The 24679-nt window shown below is 40.2% G+C and overlaps 1 protein-coding gene across 3 annotated transcripts in view; it reads right to left on the reverse strand.

Annotated features, from left to right (window-relative positions):
- The window catches only part of mpp7a (membrane palmitoylated protein 7a), a 242472-nt gene that overhangs the window by 202768 nt on the left and 15025 nt on the right, over positions 1-24679 (reverse strand). For 2 of the 3 annotated variants that reach the window (XM_041814353.1, XM_041814354.1), the window contains exon 2: positions 16305-16391. The gene's annotated coding sequence lies outside the window, so the exon portion shown is untranslated. Of the gene's footprint in view, positions 1-4917; positions 5046-16304; positions 16392-24679 lie in introns of all 3 variants that reach the window. The other variant, XM_041814355.1, reaches the window with a different exon arrangement.

Below are 24679 nucleotides of genomic sequence, written 5' to 3' on the forward strand. Positions count from 1 at the left end.
TGGACGCCAAGAGCTGTGGACTGAGAGTAATTTATTACCTCTAGAATTTATAATGATTAGAATTTCCTGCTTTGAAATAATCAATGATAAGTAGGTGTGTTGAAATTAATCATCTCAGTGATGAGGATGACTATACATTGATTCAGTGAGAGAACATAAATGATGAGTGTGTAATGATGTTGCTGCTACATTCTCTAGCCAAGGATCAACATATAATCTTGTTAATCTAACTGTTTGTGCTCACTGAAGGCTAAAGTAACCATGTGCAGTAACACAAGAGGATGCATCTCATCATGATACATTTAGACATGTTTGAGTGATGCATCTGCTGATTCTTTGCAGATCAGCCCTGATGAAAATGCTGCAGTGTTTAATTAATTAATTAATTGCAGTATTTATTAACAAGAGCATTATCTTTGTTAATGCTAACAGTGCTAATTCTGCAACTATCCCGGTCTGCCAGGACAGCCACACCGGTCCAAATACCTCTGACTCCATGTTGCTGGCCAATGATTCTGTCTGCAAGGTTAAACAATGCCTTATCCCAGATTAACAATCCATTTTGGGCATTTAGATACAAATGACTGCACTTTAGTGTGTACATCCATACAGTGGATTAACACGTCTTCAGTGATGACCTGATATTGGAACTTATTTGCCTTTCTTAGAAATAAAAGCCCAAACATCCTTTCTGTTTCTTACTGTGGCTTTGATTAGTTGTGGTGGTTTCGTCTTTTCTTGTTTTATTTTGGTGACGTCTGGTTCCATTTTCCTGGGTTGTTATGGGTAACATACCTCTGTTTCTCCTTTCTCCGTGGCGCTGAGGCTAATTGTTCACACCTGAGACTGTTCTGCAATCAAGCTCTCCCTGAAGAAGGCTGCAGACTTTCGCCTCAGCGCCAGAGTATTATCTACCTCTCACCATGGTACATCAGCTCTCTCTGGTTACCTCTCGTACTACTTCTCTACTTTGAGTAATTCTTGTTGTAGAAGCTTTGATCTGAATTTAACCATGCCTCTCATCCCCCCCCCCCCCGGCACTATTATTGTCAATAAATCTGTTAAACTCGTCATCCTTGTCTGCTTCTAGGTTCAACACACACCTCACACGTAACATTAGTAACCATAAGACTGGCTTTTTTTACTGAGCTGAGCCCTAAAAATCTCTAAAACAGACAGAAATCCCATCACTTTGACTGAGGCTGCTGGACAGATTTACTGTAAATAAAGCTATGCTTTTAGTTTACCAGTGGCCGACTGCAAATTCTGTTAGTTGGCAGGGCGGTCTTTAATGTGTTGCAGTCTACTCAACCAATCCAATGTGGATGAAGGCATCCCAGACCCCCTCTGGATGCAGTTGAAGGTATCAGGTATCAAACCATTTTCAGTACACACTGAAAGGCAACCACACAAAGCATTAAAGATGACGTCTTGGTGCCCAAAAGGCCAAACTTAAATCCCTGTTAATGCATAAAAGGAACATAAGGTTCTAGTGAAAAGAATGAGACCTTGTCCACACATGGGTGGGTAAATTGCATTTAGTATGGCAGAGTGACTAGGAGGAAGCCTCTCCTCAGTGAAAAACAAATGAAAGCCCACTTTGCTTTCAGAGCTCCTTGCCGGTTCCTGAACCTAATTTTAAACCAGCTGGCATGTTCAAACCCAAAAAAAAAAAAAAAAAAAAAAAAAAAAAAAAATTTCGTTCTGAACCTAAAATGTTGGTTCTCAGCTGGAACCAAAAATAGTTGTTTTTTTTCTTGGGAACCATGACATCATCAGTGGGTTTATCACACTCTAAGTTGTGAAGACGAGCAGATGATGGAGGAAAAAGTGGTCTGCTAAGGACACAAAATGATTGGTTGTGATATTGGTATAGACAGAATTTCAGGTGAAGTTGGAGAGTCAAACAAAGAAGAGTGAGTTATATGCTGAACTCGCAGAAGAGATAATGAAGGCTGGGTTCAACTGAATGACAGACAAAATAATTAAATAACTCAATAACCTGAAGAAGGAATACCTGGACAGCAAGAAAGACTCTGTGATACATGTCCATCACATCCTCCCACTTTGGTTCTGCATAAACTGGTGTGAATGCAGGCTGGTTTGCCAGGAAGCACCAAGCTTCTGAGACTCCAGAACGGAACCAGAGCCAGAACCAGAACAGTGTCTGTCTGAAAACAGGGTCAGAGTGACCATCAGGTTCTTGGTCACCTGTCTTACTAAGGCCATTCTTCCCCATTGCTCAGTTTGGACGGACAATCAGCTCTTGGAAGAGTCCTGGTTGCACCAAGTTTCTTTGGTTTGAGAATTATGGAGGCCACTGTGCTCTTGTGAAACTTCGGTGCAGCAGAAATATTTTTGCAGCCTTCCCCGGATCTGTGCCTGCCAACAATCCTGGCTCTGAGGTCTGCAGCTCTGTAGTTCCTTTGACCTCAAGGCTTGGTTTTTGTTCTGATATCACTGTCATTGTCCTTTTATAGAGAGGTGTGTGCCATTCAAAATCATGTCAAATCAACCCAATTTACCACAGGTGGACTCCTGTCAAGGTGTAAACATCTCAGCAAATATCAGGATAAATGGGAGGAGCCTGAGCTTAACTGAATGTTTTTGCAAAGGGTCTAAAAACTTTTTTTATTTTTAATAAATTTGCTAAAATGTCAAGAATTCTGATTTCATTTTGTCATTACGGGCACTGAGTGCAGATTTATATATATTAAAAAAAACTAATTATCTGAAGACGGTGGTAGAACTAAGTGCCACAGTAACAGAAATTGCATTGCTATAAAAATTGAGTTATATTTTTGTATTATTTTTGGGCCTTTTCATGCATTTATTTGATAGAGGAAGGACGGTGGACAGACTCAGAAACAGGGAAGAGTGTGTGGAGAGACATGCGGTAAAGGGCCACGGGCCGGATTCGAACCCAGGCCACCCAAGTACATGGGTAGCACCCTAAACCACTTGACCATCCGCGCAATAAAATTGATAATTGATCAAATTTAGTAGAGAATCTCCTTGACTTTGGACAATTGTAAAATTCTACAGAATCAAACATTCTGATGGTTAACCTTCAGTTTTCAGACAGAAGGCATAATACTCTGCTTTACTTAAATTGCTCATTGCATGATAATCAAATAAAACTATGTACTGTTATAGTTCATGATTCATTTAGATTATTAGGATACAATGTACAACAAGTTCACTCGCAGGTTTTGTACTTCATCTTTTGTTTATTCCCCAAATGATTTATCTTGCATTATAAAAAGGAAATTCAATTTGATTTGTCATTTGGTGGAACTGAGCGCTCTGTTGTGCAAACACACTAAAATGTCTCTAGATTCTTGTGAAAGCTCTGAACCTTCAGTTACAACTGTGCTCATCATGCATGACACAGCAGAAGCAGGAAGCTGCATCTCTGCAATGTAATGTTAGGCAGACACCCTCACTTAAACACTAGTGTATGTTTTTATAATCCTGCAGGTGATCAGAATAAACCCTCCATCACCTTTTGACTGGCAGATCCATCATTTCCCAAGTGTGTGTATAAGAGTGTAAATATGATAATCCTGTCATCGCGTCATATTGTCAAGATTTTATTTTCTCTAAGAGGACATTGACACAATCACAGAGCAGATGGGACGGATCCACACGATCAGTCCTGACATATCAGTCAGAATCTCTATGCAGACGGACGGCCTGACCTTGAAGGCACAAATTGCGAGACTGCAAGACAGCATTTTCCACAGAGTCACACTCACAGGCTGTCAGAATGCGAGTATCATCATAGCCATCTCCTGGCACATTTACAGCAGCTATAATGGAGTGTCAGCGATCAGCACCTCCCAAATTACCCACAAGTACAGGTCAGCCTACAGCCCGGTAGTGTGTGTGAGGTACAAAGAGGTGATCTATGAAAGTGTCAAATCTTGTATCAAACCAGTGCTCTCTCTCTGATCACCAACACTCACAAAAACCTGACAAAGAAATTAAAAACTGCGATTCATTTACTCTGCTGCCTCAGACTGGGGAGGAGTTTCTAGGAGTGAAAAGAAACAGAGAGACAGATGTGTGCTGCAGAAAAGTGTAATGGGTCCCAGGTCATCTCCCAATTAAAGGGGCTGAGAAGCAGCGCTCTGTGGTAAGACTTTGGTCTGTTTTTAGAGTCAGAGGAGCTTTAGAGTCAGGTTGCAGGGTAAAGGGGGTGAGCTAAAATGAAGATGGGGTTGGTAGTTGTACTATAACTCTGTTTGAGCTCTTCTGGTTACTGATAAGAAAAGTCTACATGCTAAGGGGGCTCCTCAGAGCCTGTCAGAACAAGAAAAGATGGATTATAACGTGATCTCTATTTGTGATCTTTTTGCTCCTCAGTTCATTTGATTTGTCTGATTTCATACCCAAGTTCAGACAGGAGGTATCGTCGATGTTTCGTCACATCAGTGCGTGTCTGTTTCTGCAGGATTCGTTCAGTAGATGAAAATAAATCCATAATCTTTCTGGAGGCTGAGTTAGATTGTAACAGCATGTATGAACAGGTCTGTGTGTGGCGGCCTGAATGTTCTGGCTGTAATTGCAGTGCCTGCTGGGGAAAAGAGGAGGGGATTCTACTAAGAAATATAGGAACTGAAATGATGAGACTTCTCACATTTGATGCAAAATGTAACAGTACAAAGGGACAAATATTTTGCATGTTCTACAGTTATTGCTTTTATGTTTCTTTATTCATTATCCTGCAGAGTATTTTCTCAATATTGTTTGTAGGGCTGGGCGATGTGACCTGAAAATAAAATCTCAGATTTCTGTCAAACAAAAACTGATTTACGATGTTAATTTATTTTCTTACCTACTTATGAAAAGGACATGACTTAAAGCAAGTTTTGGATTTATTTCATTAACAACATCTAACAAAAGCAAACTTACTTTTTCTTTTTGGGATGAAGTGTAGGCTGTAAACTCATCTCCAAAAGTGCACCATGTAGTTTCACAGTAGGAGGAGCCTTGACAATGACGTGGGATGAAGAGCGTGCATCAAACTCTTGTATGGTTTTCTGATTTGGTTTTACATGTGTTGAGGAAAAAAAAAAGACAAGGAAGTTCACAAATAATACAACTGTGGCTCAGTCTGATGCAGCATCTCCAACCAGTCTGTCCCTTACCAAACTGGGCAAAGCCTTAGAGAAGTGGTGGAAAAATGACGGACAATTGTTTGTAATGTAAAATATTATAAAACATTTCAGCTAAATCATTCCAGAAGTCTTTATTTTGACCAGAAGGCATTCAGACACCAGTGCTGTCTGTGGTACATTGATTGAGGGTGCAGCAGAGTGATACTGAGCACATATTTGAATATGATTCTGCATTTACATAAACCAAAACATACTCCATATGCTGCTTGGATAGATACCAGTAATGGCTGGCATCCAGGTCTCAATTAGATGTAACTCTACACACAACAATAACACATCGAATGTTTTAAACAGAATAAACTGTCAGAGTAGGGATGTGCCAGTTAGCTGACTAAGCGGTTGAGTCGGATCTCTTTGGAGTGAGCGCCAAATTTAAGAATCAGTTAACCTAATTTTCAATATTTTTTAAACCAGTTTAGTCCCACAATCCAAGTCAAACGCTCCTACTAAACTCGCTAAACTAAACTAGCAGCCTGCCAATAGCAGCCACTGCAGCTCTTTTTAATGACTACTGCCTTGATGGTATATTGTGCTTTACTGCAATAAAAACAACCGCAAACAGTAGCACTGACGGGGACAAATCTGTTGGTGTAGAGTTGGTTTAAAGCACGTATTTATGTGACTTCAGCTGAAAAGATCTGCAATCTGCATTTAGCCACAGGGGAATTTATTCACCCTAACCCTAACCTGTAGTATGAATATCTTTATACAGTTAATGTGATATAAGATTGTCACTTGTCTTTAATTAATAGGGGTAACTTACTACTTTTTTCTATATATTCTTTGCATGTCACTATGATGATGATGGTTCTCACCCATCTTTTGATATATTTTTGACTCACTTCAAATTTTGATCATGGACTGTGATTTCAATAATGTATACTTGTCTAAAAAAATGTGACTTGCAGATGTATATATTTCTTGGTATACCTTATCTTTACACTGACATAATAATGTCACATGACTTGTCAGGGGATTCAGACTATACATATATGGAGGTGCATCCCCTGTTTCTGTTTGTCTGATGAAGGGCTTGGGCCCGAAATGTCACATGTGGTGATACTCTTCATTAAATAAGCCTTTGGAGCAGCTTCTGGTGTGCGTACTTATTTTTCTGTCTTGCCTGTTATACTTTTTGGTTCCGCACCTAGTACTCGACCCTTTGGGATGTGCGTGCCTTTTAACGTTTTAGGAACATCCCTATGTCAAAGATAATAGAAGGTGCTTAACAATGTCTCAGACCCCACTTCCTTTTCATCAGCATAGGGCCATCTGAGCAAAAACAAGAAAGTGTGCAGTGCCATCTCAAGCTCTCTCTTGTTTCTTCATCCCTTCCTGTGGTTTTCATGTTGCTTTCCATTAATTTCCTCAAACCACTGAACAGGTTTTTGGAGTCCCTCACAACCCTGTGATTGGCTTACAGCAAATCCAATTTTTCCTCTATCTGGGTAAGATATACTGCACAAAACTTAAGCTTTTCTACTGTGTGCCTGCCTTGATTCAAATCTGTATGATGTCTCTTAAGGCTGTTTGAGTTAACATTGTGGGGTTCTTCTCTTTTCATACTTTCTAAATCTGTTCTCTGACTGCATTTTAGCTTATTTTTCTCATCTAAATGTATTAAAATTACTTCTATGTTTATGTGGACCTTTGGCAATACAGATTCAGTGTTATACATATGGACAAAAGTTTTGGCCACACCTGTAAATTAATGAAATTAGGTGTTTCGATCAACATCTGTTGCCACAGGTGTATAAAATCATCACCTAGCCATGTAGTCTCCATTTGCAAACATTTGTGATCCTAAATGAGTCGTTCTGAAGAGCTCAGTGACTTCAGTGCAGTACTCTGATGGATGTGACAGTGCTGGTTATTCCACAGTCAACTGTGATACCATTAGAAAGTGGAAGAGTTTAGGAACAACAGCAACTCAGACATGAAGTAGAAGTTCTTAACTTCCACTGACATTAATGTAAAACTGTGCAGCAGGAGCTTCATGAATGGGTTTCCATGGCCAAGCAGCTGCATGCAATCATGCTTGTCTGTTTGGCAGTCAGATGGGTGAGTCTAGGTTTAGTGAATGCTGGGAGAATGTAACCTGCCTGACTGCACTGCTCCAACTGTGATGTTTAGCGGAGGAGGCATAATGGTATGGGGCTGTTGTCCAGCATTTGGCCTAGGCCTCTTATCTCCAGTGAAGGTCAGTCATAATGCTTTAGCACACCAAGACACAATGCTTTGCTTCCAACTTTGTGGCAACAGTTTGGGGAAGGCCCTTTTCTGTTTCAACATGACTGCGCCCCAGTGCATAAAAGAAGGACTATAAAGACATGGTTTTAAAAGTTCAGGGTGGAAGAACTTCACTGGCCTGCACAGAACCCTGCTCTGCTGAATGAAAGGGCACAAATTCCCACAGAAACACTCCACAATCTTGACAATCTTGTGGAAAGATTACCCTGTTTTCAGAGTATGATGCATATGCTTGAATTCATATTTGTCCAGTGTCCAAAATGATGATCAGTCTGCAGCTCTATTCTATTAACATATATAAATATATCCAGATTTTCTTACAGAGTGAGCCACTTGAAAGGAGTAGATTTGGTCACAACCACTCCACTCCACCTGGAGGTTACATTAATCTCAAAGATGTTGAGAAAATATAGTTGAAAGTTTCATCGTAAGCCTTTCTTTCCTGTGTTTGAACTGTGTTACTAAGCTGCCTGTAATTCTGCACTCCTGAGAACAAGAACTAGACCAACAGTGGGCGAGTTATTACATGCAATTATCAAAGCTCAGAGAGAATGACAGAGTTTACACAGATACCAGCTGAGGTTTATGTATAGTGAAGTAGCTTGGCAGCTTTCTTCTATCTACAGTGAATGAGCTGGGTTCAGCTGAGGCAGAGAACTAGGAAAAGAGGACAGCATGATTAAGCATAAAAATACCATCACATTAGTGATCAGTGCTCTGAATTATTGTACCAGGGTCCTCGGCCTTTATCTCTCAATGGGCTCCCCCCAATTAACACATTCCTCCATCCCCCATACAGCGCATAAACGTCTGATAACTGGAAACAAGGGTGTTTGTCACCCTGTTTCCTGGTGCCCCTCTTTATTTAAACCAGCTTTGGTTGCTAGGATGGAGAAACAGCATGAAGAGGAGAGGAGGTATAAAACTATAAAAAAACAATGCCTCGATTGAGTATCAGAGGGCGCCACAAACTCTGAATGTGACCCACCTCATTTAAATATCATAGATTTTTAAAGGGGGGGATCCGGACAGAAAGAGTAAATCAAGGTATGTTCAAAATAGGGGCTTGTTTTTGACACTAATAGGCTCATTTTTATTCAAAGTGTCTGACAACACAACAGATAGGTTCCCAACAAAGAAAGAACTAGGAACAGCCTTAAAGGCGCCAAATTCCTGACAAAACATAATTCTGCACTCAAGACAGGAGTTGTTGATCCACTCCTAAGAGCAGAGAGGGTCGGAGACATTACCAATGCTCATACATTTTAAAGACTATACACAGACAGGTAGAAGAAGAGAACATGAGTACAAGAGTGTTTTTAAGCGCTCTGCTCACACTCCTCTGCAGCTTCCTCTTGTGTTTGCATGAGCTAGTCAGGGGTTCTGCACTGGCAAGTACGAGGCAGGATTTTTCACTTGTGTTTTTGTGTTTCCCTCTTTTTTGTTAAATGTATCACAGGCTGCACCAACTATCACTGATAGTTCTAGAGAACACATAATAATAATAATAATAATAATTATTATTATTATTATTATTATTATTATTATAAGTCTAGAATTATAACCCTGAGACTTCATGATCCTTTTTAATGATGAACTGAACCCCCATGACCATTGACCCCAAAACTGAGGTACAAACCAGACGATGACCTCTGTGAACAAGCATGTTCTATGAAACAGCTCTTCAACATGAGCCAATGTAGCTAGCTCCTGCTTGAGTGCCAGTTTCCTTTCCTCCATCCTTTGTTGTTATTCAATCCACATTTAAGCGAGCCGGGCCGCATGGCGGCACAGGGGTTCGAGCTGTTGCCTCAAAGCAAGAAGGTTCCTGGTTCGCTTTCTGTGAAGTTTGCATGTTTGCATGTGTGGATTCTCTCCAGGTACCCCAGCTTCCTTGCACCACCAAATCTCGTTAGATCACTCTTGATTGGCCGTAAGTGTGAATGGGAGTGCGCCTGGTTGTTTGTCTCGGCTCTATATCAGCCGATAGACTGGCGACCAGTTTAGGGTGAACCCTGCCTCTTGTCAAATGACAGCTAGGATAGGCTCCAGCCCCCTGTGACCCCCAACAGGATAAGCAGTAATGAAAATGGATGAAAATGGATTCAAGCCAGCTGTTTGGAAGCCAAACAACAAGCAACAACAGCCAAATGATTTGGCTCTCTTAAAAGAGTGTGATTTCCCGTCACGATGAGAGAGACTGGATGGACATCAGCTAAGACAGGAGCAGAGTTTAATGTGCTAAAACCATGGAAAAACTGTACCAAACCAGACCACTTCGTGTAAACAGATCATATAAGAGTATTGTGTGACTCTGCTGGTCCACGGTTTAGACGGAGGCTTTTTAAATTCCTGCTTGCTGCAGTTTCTCTGCAAGTTATATTTTATTTCTTCTGATTTGCCGGAATATTTCACTACTTTCAGAACACAAAAGTAGACTAAGCATGAGCAATGTGTTTTATTTTTGCACTTCGAATGCTTGGAATAGTGGTTAACAGCTCAGAACATGTTCTTAGCTTTTCTCTAAGCAGAAATCACTTCTTGCACCCCATGGGGAGTTTTCTGCTGCTGCTGCATGTTGCCTTACGCAAAGAACACAATATAAAACAATGCAAACATTTCAGTGTGATAGAACGATAATGTATGATACATGATTCTTGGACTCCAGTGATGCACAAATGTAGCTGCCTCTACATGGCTTCTCAGAAAAAATAAATAAAAACACATGCCATCAACATATATTCCACACTCTGGAAAAAAAAAAAGAAAAGAAGGCAAAAACATCAAGAACACTTTGAAGCTACTGCTCAATCCCTGTGGTAAAAGAATCTGCTGGAGCAATTAAAAAATGTCTGGTCCCTTTCACCTTCTAGCCTCTAAAATTAAAAACGACTCTCTATTTATGGGTAATCTTCCCTTGAATTACTATCCTAGAAAGCAAACCATCTCAAACTTCCATCAGAAGTTGATGCTGCCTGCAGAGAACCATGCTGCCCCGCCAATGATGATCACTGTAGTCACTGACAGTGGTTCTAAGTGTTTGGGCAGCACCTGTCAGCAGCCACATAATAACACATGGACACACACACCTCTTCATTAATTCAACCCACCTTCATCATCACTCACTCTAAACTGAAGCGCTCTTATCTCCACTGTACTTTACATTCCTCACAAACACACAATGACACACAGCCTGTGCTTCCTCCTCCACTCGAGCAGAGAGGTATCACTTTTCTCCTGCAGCCTGTCTCTCGACTCACTGCTGCTTTGTCAGGGAAATCTGAGACCTGGGAGGCAGTTTGTTATGCCTGGAGTAAAACATTCAACTCTCTTAAACAGCAGGAAAAGAAATGTTCACACAAACTCTTGGGACATGCGTGATTAAATGTAGGACTTTTCACCTTTTAACTGTTTAATCAGGCTGCAGAGGAAAGGTCATTCTGCTGAACAACAGCAGAATAAAAATAGGATACATGACATATGGACCCATCACGTGAACCACTATTACATTATGTTATTTAGCCTTAACCAACCTTCCACTTGTCATTTTGGTCACAAACACAGCTAAAGTGTGGTTAAACTTTACCGCTCTGTCACTGTTTTTCTTGACCTGAAACCACTTTTGAACCGAGGAGCTTCTGACTTTACACAACTAAAGAGGGAACTGCCAAGTTCATGAACTCTGCAGATGCTAAATAAACAACTTTCCTGACTGGAAATAATCAGCTTCCTGACTCAGGGTGAAGAACAAGTCACTGATCAACTTTAAATGTTGCTGAATGCATCTGTTATATTCAAATCCCTTTGCAACATTATCAGTATACATTTCCCAACACCTCCAAGTGCAAACAGGAGAGGCATGCCAGTAATAGACTGAAACCTTTTGAAATTGCTTTAGATAACATATTCTTGGGTATAACATCATCATTTGGCTGAGAAAGTCTAGATTATGTGGATGAGTCAGTGAGGGAGTAGTTGGCTGCTATGTTCACTGTGAATAAGATAATGTCAAGGCTAAAAATTCTCTCCTTCTGAGGAATGAGCCTAGTCAAGTCGGTTTTTAATTCTTTGAGCATGGCACTATGATAAAAATATATGCAAGCAAATAGAGGCAGAAGACACTGAGAAGGAGTCAAAAAGATCCATATATGTGCAGGTAAGCGGCAAAAACAAAAGGACAGCTTGAAAGAGGACGGTGGTTCTCAGTAATAAACTCTTCTGTAGAGAGCACAGCAGCAGAAACACTAACTTTTTTTTATCAAAGATGATGAAGGAAGGCCTTAATCCCGAGTCTAACATATGCCTTTAACAGCTCTATATGCACATATGACAGGTGTACCTTGAATGCAACACTGCATCATTTTAACATCTGTATCAGCTGATGTGGACCCCTGTGTTTTCCCTCCAATTCAGATGGGATGCCAGCCCATAACCCCAACGAGACCCCCTCAAATGACAACCACAAAATACTTTATTTAATGTACTTTCCCATTTTATATCAACAAAGCATGACTGTCTATTACATGCTTAGTTTTTCTAATACACACACGAGTAAATAATGCTGCTCTTATGATGCAAAAATATTATTCCATGGATGATTTAGACCAGTGGTTCTCAACTGGTCACCCAGAAGTGGGTTGCAGAGCCCTTGAAAAAATCATGGAAGTGACCCCAAGTCAATCCACTCATACAGCTCATAATACCACTGATAGATGCATGAATGTTGTCCTCAATGAAGAGCTGTGATTACACAAAATATCTGCCTTCTGCTCTGCATGACTGCAGCCATCTAACTCCTCCACATTCTAAGGATTTTTAAGGCCTAATTAGACTTCACTGACCTGTGAGTAATTGAAATGAATGTGCATCACTTCAGAAATGTCAAACGCTCATTAGAGGAAAATCTAATAGTTACTATAAATAGCAGAGAAGAGTTTTAAAGATCCTTTCAGCTATGGCTCAAAACAAGGCCTTCCATAAACAGAGTACATACGCACTGACAAACTGACCATGACCAAACAGCCAATGTAAATATACCCAGGTGTGCAACACACACTTGCTTAACAACAGCCATCTCAGTCACAGTTGCTTAGACACAGGTGTTTGCTGGGAATTTAAGTGTTTGCCAATTTATCCTTTAAAACTGTTGAAGCTTGAGATGGCTCTATAAGGAAGGCTCAGTAACTCAGTGCTGTGGTTTGAGTGAAGCAGAGCAGTCATCTTAACGCCTTCTATAAAAGCCAAACACGCATTAATACAAATATAGAGGAATTAGTATTGATGCAAAAAAAATGAAATGTGCATGAGGCGGAGTTTCCTAAATTTGACCCTGAATGAAAGCTCCATTTCACAGCAGAACACTTAACCTTTCAACAGTTATAACTCCCCTCAGTGACAGTTTCAGCATGTCTTATCACGTTACACTGCCTTGTGAGATAAACTGCTTTACATTATGACAATGACCCATTCATGGGTCCTTACAAGAATGCAAATTAATTTAAAAATTTATGGTCCTCTGCTCAGCTGTAACCTCTCCTTCAGAGGACTCATGTCCGAACTTTGGGAGGGTTAAAACACCACATGAAATCATAAAGATAGGGATGCACTGTATTATCACTATGATACTGGTATCAGCACATACTGGCTTAATAAGTAAATTATTGCTATTGGCAGATATGGAAATTTCTCAAACTTGAAATTGTGTGTTTCAAGGACTGAAGTTTTAGGTCTAAACTACATTTAAATAATGGCATGGCAATTGGTTTTGGCTAAAATTGATTTGCAAATATCGGCATATGGGATATCGTCAAAAGAATCTGGTTGTTTGCTCAAGATTTCAAGTTATTTATCTCCTTTTTCCAGTATATCAAAGCTGGTTTTCATGACTCAAGATTCAAGAAGCAAGAAGCTTTATTGTCATTCTGCAGCATGTGTGGTGATTTTGCTTTCACAAATTTTGTTTTTGGAAGACTTGTTTCTGTTTTGTTGCTGCTTTGTGTTAACTTTGTTTTTCCCTAAGGCTTCCCCTTCCCCCACGGCGCTGAGGCTGATTGACTACACCTGCAGCTGCTCCGCAATCAAGCACACTTCTTCGCAGCAGACTGATGCCTCAGCGCCAGAGTATTGTTTGCCTGGCCCAGTGGTACTACGTCTCCAGAGATTTACCAGTGAAACTCTATTGTAAGATCGCAATTTCTCCTGTGTCTTTGAACTCGCTTTTTGATCATTTTTTGTCTCTCTTTTTATTCCAGTGCCTCCCCCCTCGTCTCACGTCTGCCCTAAAACCCAGCACTCTCTCAAGAAGCGTCTCACTGACTCTCACTCCTCCCGTGGACCTCCTCACCCCCTGGACCTGTGGATTCCCCCCTCCTCTACTGCACAATTATCAATAAATCTGTTAAACCTTTTGCCAACTCTGGTCTGCATTCTGGGTTCACCATACATACCAACCATAACAGCATGTTACACATGACAGGAGTAAAATTGGATACCTAGGTCCCAATTTAAAGTAGAATAGAATAAAATGGATAGAATAAAAATAGGATATAATAACATACAACAAATAGACTTTAAAATAACTGTACACTGTAAACAAAATACTAAAAATATAACTATACACAAGAGAAAACAAAGTCCTGACTGCCACCATGTTATCCCAGGTGTGAATGACAGTGGTATTATTGCAGTTGTAATATTGCACATTTGTAGTATTGCACAGCAGCCTGTGTAAACAAATAGATAAATACTGTGCATTGCAATGACAGCAGTTAACAGTAGTGAGTGGCAGTATTCATGATGTCCTTAAAAAGGTGTTTTCAAGAATTGAGAAGGTGAAGAATTAGTTATTTGCTTGTATCAAAGCAGTGTTCTGGACCGCCGTTCAGCAGCCTCACAGCTACAGAGAAGAAGCTATTTTTGAGCCTGCTGGTCCTGGCCCTGATACCACACAGCCTCTTCCTCAAGAATATACCACATTTCCATGCTGCATTAGGAAAACTGAGTAAAATTAAATGTATGCATGCAAGTGTTTCTGTAATGATGGGCTTTGTAAACATTTTATTTATCCTGTCTCTCTGTTTAATCATGTGCTACATTTAAACTGCAAAATCTGTCATAAAATCAATTTGAGCCGTTGAACATTTTACAGAATTTGGATCCTGATTTCCCAGGAGTTGTTGGTGGTGGGTCCTGATGTCTAACCAGTTGAGGACAACTGCTTTAAGCATTTCAGATGTTCCCTTTTTGTCCTTTTCAGTAAACAAACTTTCATTTTTTAATCACATAATAAATAAACACAAAGCCAAGCTCCAAGACAAAAAAGAAACAAGTCACATAAATCCAAGAACTTTATCAGTGAGTGTATGCATATGTACTGCAAAAAGAGCATAACCTTAACAGTGACCCATTCTACACCGTCTATATCAGGGGTGTCCCTGATATAAAGGTCCCTAAATACCTCACCTTTGGCGTATTAAAGTCAGTATAATCAATCTGATGTAGTTTAATTCATACTTATTAAGTGGATATGCTAAAAGAATAACAAAGCCATCATCACAGCTTTCCATTTCTGGCTGTCAAGGCCAACAGCCAATCACTGTTAAGGATTTGGGGGTTGGCCAAGCTAGCCTCTCTCACCCTGCAGCTAGCTGTCAGGTTATATCATAGGGATTATTTTACATTTATGGATAAATCAAAGTAGATACTAGACTTAGCTGCTGAGATAAGAGAAGACATGATCCCACATACCAAACGGTGACTGCTGAAGATCTCACCAACCGTAAGCAGACAAACATCTTGGAGGTAAAACAGCCTACAGTGCTGAGCAGGCAATATTATAAATCCTATGTTTTACTTGTACCCAACTATCAGCTGCTGTGGTCTGGGACTGTGTATACTGATACTCCAAACATTACACAAGTTGATCTCAATGTTTAAAGTTCCTCCCTCTGCATTTAGTTGTGCAACTCAGCTGCTGCTGTATTTGAAAATATGCACCATGTTGAGTTGTAATAGTTGAGATCATTACTGAGTCAGCTAGCACTGTAAAATAGTTTGAAAGCAAAGCTTAAGATAGCTAGCTGACCTCCAGGATTTCTTTTGACCTCTAGCTAACCTTTCCCTTAGTTAGCTGATTAGGCTAAGTGGCGTGTACTCTAACTACACAGGAGCTTTAAAAGCATGAAGAGCTCCAGGACCTGCCTGTTAAAGATGCATTTAGATTTCAGTGGAATGTGGTGTTATGTTTATGCTTTCATGCAGAGTTTCACCTCCAGCTCAGTTCTGACATTTCTTAGATTTATAGACGAGGTTATCTCAAGCTGTTCTGCTTCTATTCTCCTCTAAAGGACATAAGCCTAGGATTAGGCATACCTGAGGAGTAATACATACAAATTTTAACAACAATATTTAATGTACAGCCACAAATGTTTTTGTTGTTTTTTTGAATAGAGGCCAGTCTTTGTGTTCTACAACAATAAAGCTATCATTATTTTAAGAACCAACTGTGACAAAAAAGGACTATTATAAGAGTGTTGAAAAGACAAGGATGCACTTTTTTAACCCCAAACTTCAATGAGCAATCAGAAGAAAGTGTTTTTCTATATTGGACAACTGCACAATTTGTGCAACTCAGGCAGCATGCAGGAATTTTTGATATGTGACATCCCTATTTTCTTTAGATTTTTATCAAATAGCCTTTAAACTTAATATTTACATTAATTAACCAATCAACTTAGATCTATTTAGTCTTGTAACATAGTAGCATAAACAATTTTTTTTCTATCTAGGACACAGTCCTGGCCTTTCCAGGTCACAGACAAAGACAGAGCATAATCCCAAAATGCAATCTAGTCATTTAGTGATTAAACTTACCTCAACTGTAGTAGTAGTAGTAGAAGTAGTAGTCCTTTATTTGTCAACGTGTCCTGCACCAAAAGGGGTGCCTAGCCCACATGGACTCTGAAAAATAAAACAGACAAGAGTAATGAGAGACAATCCTTTACATCCAGTCAAATTTATAGGATCTAGTCCCACACTTCTCTGCACTGCAGATAGATGTCAGTGTAAAAACAACCCTAAACTGACCTGGTGTGCATGTGGAGCCATGAGCCCTAACATTAAAGTGTTAAAACTAAACAAAAGAAACACCCAAACATACAATTTAAGTAAAGAATAAGACAACTGCAATAAGATGGTTCAGAAAATGTCATCCCTGCTGGTTATTCCACAGTCAACTGTAAGTGATATTATTTGACTGTGGAAGAGTTCAGGAACAACAGCAACTCAGCCATGAAGTGGAAGACAACATAAAATCACATAGCGGGGTCAACGGCTGCTAAGGTGCATGGTGCATAAAAGTCGCCAGCTCTTTTCTGATTCCATAGCTGAAAAGTTCTGAACAAATGATGATTTCTTCTGCAGTTTCCTGTTGGACTAACAGGTGTTTTTGGTTGTGTTCAAACAATAAATCAGAAAAAATACAGCAGGGTACCAAAACACCATACAGAAAAGAAACTGGAATTTGCCCTTTATGTTAAGTAAATGTCATGAAGTTTCAGGCATGATAAATAGAGTTCCTCACCCTTTCCTTTCTTTTCTCTTTGTAAATTGTTTTGGACTGGTTTTCATGTGGGAAATAAACATTGGGTTAGCTGTGCTGGAATGTCCGACAGTCTTGAATGCACTATGACAGCAGTGCACGCGAAACTGTGACTGTCACCTTTAAATGACATCACCAGACTCAGGTAGTGGGAACGCTACCACTGAGAGAAGGAGAAGACGCCAACTCAGACTCTGCAGCAAACCAATTCCCACGGACTTGAAAAAATCTTGTCATTGTTTTTAAGTTAAAATCCAACCAAACTAAAACTGAACTGTAACAAAGCTTGAGCTAGCCGAACCACACAACGCTTCCAGAGCGAACTAGGCTGAAGGCTTAGACTACACCAGCATGCAGGTAAGCTTACCCTGCCTGTGTTTCCTACACTGAAAACCAGTCCAGTCTTTTGTTTTTCCTACCTTTTCTTTATTACACTTGATGTTAGGGCTTCAGATTCTGGCTTTGTTTATTTACCCGGGATTAGCCTGTGACAGAAGTTTGTTGATGTCGGGAAATTGCACTCCATTTACACAGTGTATTTCATTCTCAGGCGGATTGTTGGTAATTGTCTTTTTGGAAGATTTCCCCCACATGATTGTGGAGATTTAACGCTCAGTGCCCTCCATCCTGTAAAGAAGCAGCCTGTTCCACTGTGGCCCACTGGCACACAATACTCCTCTGTTCACCGGATGCCAAAAGGTCCAGTCATCACCCTCCATGCCACCCCTCCCTACCCCTCTGCTATCTCCCTCCGTCTTTTTTTTCTCTGTTTCTGTCTGTCCATGCTGCTGATGGTCAGTCGGATTAGCATCCAGTGGCTGAAGGGACAACAATGAAAGAGAAGCTTTGTCTTTTTCTGGTGCCACCAACCCAGGAAGTAAGAGAGGAAACTTGGGGGAAGGAAAAAGCATTTACAAGAGTCTTTGTGGTGACGAACAAAGAGATCTTCAAGAGGAGCTATAAAAACTGTCATCACTTTGATTGTTGTCTTGTATCATATTAGATCAATTTAAATGGTTAATTAGCCCTCAGCATTCTGCAAAATATATTTTTTTAAAAGGAGGACATGTTTTGGTATATCTTTGGAAACTTTATATACCAAAAAGCTAAAAAACATACCCAGAAGTAGGGCTGCAGTAATCGATTCATTTTGTAATCGAGTACTTTTTCAATTCTTCTGGCTATTAATCGAGTACTCTTATAAGAAGTATTCGATTTTTTTTAACCAGTCACTTTTGCTTTTTTAAGAGTAGTACTAGACAAATGAGAAAAGAAGCTGGGCCCCTTAAATGAACTACTTCTATATTAAAAATGGGTATTAACAGGTTTATGAAATTTCCTGTTGTCCACAGACACAAACTGAGCACTGACTCACACCAGCGAGTCATGCAGGCAGCGCATAAACTCGGAGACCTGCGTAGGTTCACCAGTGCAGGCATAGTGCCATATTTGCCATGAAGCCACAGCCATTGGCTGCATCACACAGGATACGTGCCCGTAAACATCACTGCATCAACTTCTCTTCCCTCGTGATTTTCACGCCTCAAATCATGCATGTTACGTTATAGTAACAGCAAGAACGAGTTTCCCTATTTTCATTGTCTGGCAGCAGGTTAGCTGCTTGCTGTCAACAAGGAGAAGGCCCATAGTAATTCACTGAGAAGGGGACATCACCACCTCCCATGGTGGGACTGGACATGCTTCCATCAATAAATCCATTCTCCCACAATGTGGATTGGTACAGGAACTGTTGTCCTAATCAAGGATTAACAGTAACTATGCATGGAAATGTACTAATTGATTAGAGCTGCTGCAAGTTTATGGCTTCAGCCATAACAAGTGGCAGGTGACTACATTTCAATAGAAGGGTAACAAGTGATCACCACTGAGTACCAACATACTGTAATATCTATATTTTGTTAATCGATCCGTCCATTTTCTACACCTCTTTGTATATTGGGGTTGTGGGGATGCTGGAGCCAATCCCAGCAGTCACTTGGCGAGAGGTCGGGTACATCATGGACTGGTTGCCAGTCAAGTGCAGGGCTGACGTATGGAGACAAGCAGCAAGGCACGCTCACACTCACACCTGCGGCCAATTTGGAGTCACCAGTTAACCTAATGGGCATGTCTTTGGTGTTGTCTCTGCTCATTGTGCAAAGGCCTTAACACTCTGCATGCCTACCTGTATCCCTCCTTGATGTACTGAGACACCTGCAGCAGCCTCTCACTGTGCTGTCAGCACAGAGACTGACGTGCTGTAACTAATCTACAGCGTCAAGGTCAGTGAGAGAGCCCACTGGCATTTTTTAATAGATTAAATAACCTCCTTGATAGTCCATGGGTGCAAAATGGAAAAGTTCTATGTATGAATCTGTCTGTGTGTGTGCTGAAATGCAGGCTCATTCTCACCATTCCAGTCTGTCAAAATGACGGACAGCCTTCAAAATTCTCCGTCACCCTTCAAAACTGTCAATGATGGAGAATATTTGGTTAACGCAACCTCTGGCGCTGTTGCCTCGCAAGAATGTCCCTGGTTCACTTCCAGGTCAGGGCCTTTCTGGACAGAGTTTGCATTTTCTCCCTGTGCGTGTGTGCATACTCTGGCTTTCTCCCACCACCAAAGACATGCTTATTAGGTTAACTGGTGACTGTAAATTGGCCATAGTTGTGAATGTGAGTGTGCCTCAGCTCTGTGATTGGCTGGTGGCCAGTCAAGGGTGTACCCTGCCCCTTGCCCAACGACAGCTGGGATAGGCTCCAGCCCCCCGGACCCCCAACGGGATAAGCGTTATAGATAATGGAAGAATTTACCTGTCTTTGACAACTTAAGGAAATATTTGAGATACTCTAAGACCTGAATTTAAAAATAAAACATAGGCATGGTCTCTTTTTAAAATAACAGAAATTTCAGCGCAAACATTCCACATATTGTATTATTAACTGTTTGGTCAATTATTAATTTCTTTCTCTTTGAGTGCCTACTAAGTTGTGGAATTTTTTAAATGTATAATTGAAATGTTTTGCAAAAACATAAGTGATGCTTTAGCTTCAATGGGCAATTTAAAATCAAATTAAACAGGATTAAAAGCAAACATTGGTAACCTTTCGTATTTAGCATTGTGCTACCAGATCATCAATAAATAAGGCCGGCAGAAGACAGAAACTTCTGCTTTCATCTGAAATTAACATGAATACAGTTGCTTTCTTTATTCAAACAGGATAAAACATCAATAATCCCTTGTGTGAAGTTAATTGGTCTATTTGTTTGTATTTAACATATACCATAAAATGTGTCTGTTCTTTATTCAGTTGGTCTGGGAAACTTGAAATTAAGGCAAACCATGGCTACAAAGATTGGAGTTGTATGGAAGCACAACACAATAACAGGCTGAGTTTACTATCAGGACAAAGTAAAGAAACTCTGTGACCCGGTGACCCTACAAAATAAACCTCACTCCATCCTGCCGAGTCTATTTATTCAAACTTTATTCAAATCCAAACCAGATCTACAGACTGCATGAAGAAACAGTCCCAATCAGTCCAGACAAAGTCAAATACTCTCACACAAACTGAACTGAACACCACATGCCCTCTGTTATCAAGGCTCAACAATCCAAAGAAGACTATAAATATCACACTTTAATTTCACCAGAGTCAGTAGCATCGGCTCACAGACCTCTCCAGAAGGTTACTCAGTAATTATGGTGAGCAAAGGGGCAAGTTAGCAGACGATGCTAGCCTTTGATATGAAGGCTCCGTATGTTAGGCTGCAGAGTGATCACAGCTGCTTTAAGCTTGGGATGCTTCTTAAAAGAAGAGCAAATACCAATTTACACTTGTGGTGCATCAGGCTCCTATTATGGCAGGAACATATGTTGGTGATGGTTTATCTAGTCTGACGTCAGCCTTGGATGCTTTAAGACAAGTGGTAAAAGCGATGAGTATAAACTTGCAAATTGCATGCTTGATATATGACAGTAAATAGTTGCAGAAATGTGTTTTGCATTACATAAAATATGAGCCAGAAGTGCTTCGGTTTAGAGTTGCTGAGAGAGCCTCTCAGAGACGGAGTAGTTTGTTTCTTAAAAGTTCAGAGCTCGCCTAACTTCTACATCACCTGGTTTGATTGTGAGGTCTCACTTTGTTCAGAGACTATGTACTATTACATTTTTGTTTTATGCAACTATATTTTACAAGAAGCCAGAGTGAGCCAACATGTGAATCAAACAGGTAATATTGAGGAATATTCACTGCCAATGAGCAGGTATGGGGTCATAATGTTTATACTGTATCATGTGACCATCGCTCAGCTGGTGTGATCTCAATGCATAATACAGCTTTATTATGTTTGCTGTGCTTCAGTATCTTCTCTGTCCCATCATTTATACTGCATACATCCATTTTAGGAATTTTATAACAGAAAGTTTTAAAACTCAATGAAGAAAATTTATCTATAAAGGTTATGCATCTTGACTGGTCTCATGATGTGAATACATTTATCATAATAACAGTTCAAGTTGATACAATACCATGATGCATCATGATGCATTACAATGGGCTGTATCCTCAGTTTTCCATATGACATTACATGTCAACAATGATGTCTTTACATTGTTAACAAAATAAATATATTCTATAAGTCCAGCCACAGCTGGAAAATCTGCAGCCAAGTGAAGACGCAATAATCAACTGTCTTTTGTCACTGCATAAATGCTGAATTATCCAGGTGGAATGTACTCCAGTTACTTTAAAAAGTGAAAAATAACAGAGTGGCAGAAAGGCAGCTAGCGGTTAACAAAAAAGTAGGGATGCACTATGTTGGATTCTTTGAACTACCTTTACTGTAATTGTCTACAATTAAGACATGCTGCTGTAGTGAATTCAGTGTAGAACGTGTATCATGATATGTAATATGTAGTGGCCTCTGTATCATGATACAAGTTGTATTGTGGCCTCTGTAACGTGATATGTATCATATCGCGGCCTTTGTATCATGATATGTATTGCATTGTGGCCTCTACATCGTGATGCATGTAGCATGGCCTATCATGATACATATCATATTGTAGTCTGTGTATCATACGTATTGCACTTTGGCCTCTGTATGATATGTACTGCATCTTAGCCTCTGTATCATGAAACATGTTGTATCGTGGCCTCTATGTGGTGATACGTATCATATTGCAGCCTTTGTCTCATGATATGTATTGCATTGTAGCTTCTGTATTATTATGCGTATCGTATCATGGCCTCTGGATCGTGATATGTATCCTGGCTTTGTATCATAAAATGTATTGCATTATGAGGCGCTGGAAAATACCAAGCCCTATATTCTCGGCACAATTTACAAAGAAGTTTATTGTTTTGAGGTTTCAAGCATCTTCTACGAACTGTATTGTTTTCAAGTTGCAGCAGTTGCTTTCAAACTTTGATATCATCATCACTCTCCTTCTCTCCTGCCTCACGCAATTGATTTGCTTTTTTTAAAAACTACAATTCATTCAATTGAAAGAGGTTATACCTTTAAAAATATGGTATCAAACAGTGTTGGGAAGTCTGAGTTCAATTACACTGTGCACTGAGATAAAGGCAGAGAATGGGCTCTATGGCTTTGAAGTGTCTGTCTTGTGTCATGGCTTGCCTCCTGGGACACCTCCCACCCATCCTTCTCATCCAAAAAGAAGATATTCCTGATGGGCATGTATAACCAATCAACTCAGAGAGATTAAAGACACAGACTCTGATTTTGAAAGAATTTTACAGGAGTCTACATGTGAAAACAGCTGAAGGCCTGTATGTTAGTGGACAGCCTCACAGGAAGAGGATAAAGAGTTTAAAGTAACCGAGTACAGTCCCATTGGTTTAGAGAGCCCACAGAGCCACTCCTTGTCCGCCATCATCCAGTCTGAACAATGCTTAACGATCAAAGAGTGATGACTGCATGGTTAATGGTCCTAATAGTCTGTTGTGAAGGGGTATTCACAGTCAAATCGCTGTAATTTCACTCAATGAGCAACCAGGGAACATACAGAGAGTGTGCCAAGAGGACTATAGAAGAATGAATGCCTGTCCTATACAATCACACACAAACATGAAGCCACACAACATGCTTTCAAGTTCACGAACAACAGCATGCATTCACACACAAACACAAGCACACACAGACCTCCTTTTTCCTGATCAAACATTAACATGTTGTGGAGTGGGCGAAAGGCAAATTAGAGAGGCAGGGATGTTAACAAGCCCAGGAAAATACAGCCTGAGGGGGGGTCTGCAGCCAGAAGGAGGTGGCAGGAGACACAGCAACAAGTGTACAGAGCTACAGCTGACACTACTTCAGACGCCCAACACACAAAGGGGGAATTAAACCCCTGAAAACTAGTGCTGCTGTCTGGAGAGAGTCACTGCCAACTTAGAGAAAACAGGCAGCTAAAGAAAAACCTCTTTGGATAATCAGCACTTTTCTGAATGACTGGAGGCCTCTGAAAGACCTCACCCAGGTTTCAAAAGCTCAGCATACCAAAGTTTTTTGACTACCTGATTTTTATGCCTCGTCTGCTGCCACTCATGAAATCATTAATTATACAGTAGTAGGTTCAAAGGTTCAAGGCTGGCTGACATCTGAAAATGACAGGTGGATTACCTGAATTCAGCCACCCAGGGAGTTAATGTGGCTAAACAGCATTAGAGTTAGAGGGACAATAGATCAGAGAGGTAAGCTGCATTAGACAATCTGGGCTTCAATTGTGTTTGACATCAACAATCAAACTGCAATTAGGCAGTTAAAAAGTGAACTCTCCTCTGGTTTCTGATCATTTATATTGTTCTGAAATGAAAACATCCAGAGATGCTTATTTCAGCTCACTGTCTACGTTTAACCAGCAGCTACTGGCTTCTTTTAGTCAATTAATGTCTGCAATGTTTTTTCAAAAAACTTCATATTGAGAAAAGTGTGATGATGATTCACTTATTTTAGTTTCATTCCTTGTCGCAGCACTGTTAATAGTTAAGTCATGACTGATTATCTAGCAGCTCTATTTCACTGCTGCACTTTGTGGTAGAGCGGAGGAGTAATCAGTTTTCTGTTTTAGCCATGATTCCACCCACAGTCATGAAAAAAGATCATCAGGATTAAAGATTATTGCTTTCTTTTGGGAATCAGATCTGGAACACTAAATAACATTCAGAATTTGTTACACAGTAGTGGCTGGGTAACCCAACAAATATACTTGATCATTCTGAATTCCTGCAGATGAGAAAACATGTTAAATAGTTGTCATCTCACAATCAGTTGAAACGATTCTGATTATTGGGGCCGGTTTAGCTCCGTGGGTAGAGCAGGTACCCATATACAGAGGCCGTATTCCTCAACGCATCAGTTGTGGGATTGATTCCCGGTCTCAAAGCATGTTTGGTGCATGTCTCCCCCATGTTTCCTGTCTCCTTTCAGCTGTCCTGTCAAAATAAAGGCAAAAGAATCCAAAAATATTTTTCAAAAAATGACTGATTATGATCTATACCATGATAAAGCTGCCCTGTTGTATGGTGAATGAAATAAAAGGTCTCTTATGGATGGTTTTAAAGTGCCTGTAAGAGAAGTCTAAACTTGTGTGTTAAAGGGATATTTCAGGATTTTTGAAGTTTG

The sequence above is a fragment of the Cheilinus undulatus genome, linkage group 19 (genome assembly GCF_018320785.1).
Source record: "Cheilinus undulatus linkage group 19, ASM1832078v1, whole genome shotgun sequence".
In the NCBI taxonomy this organism is placed as follows: Eukaryota; Metazoa; Chordata; class Actinopteri; order Labriformes; family Labridae; genus Cheilinus; species Cheilinus undulatus.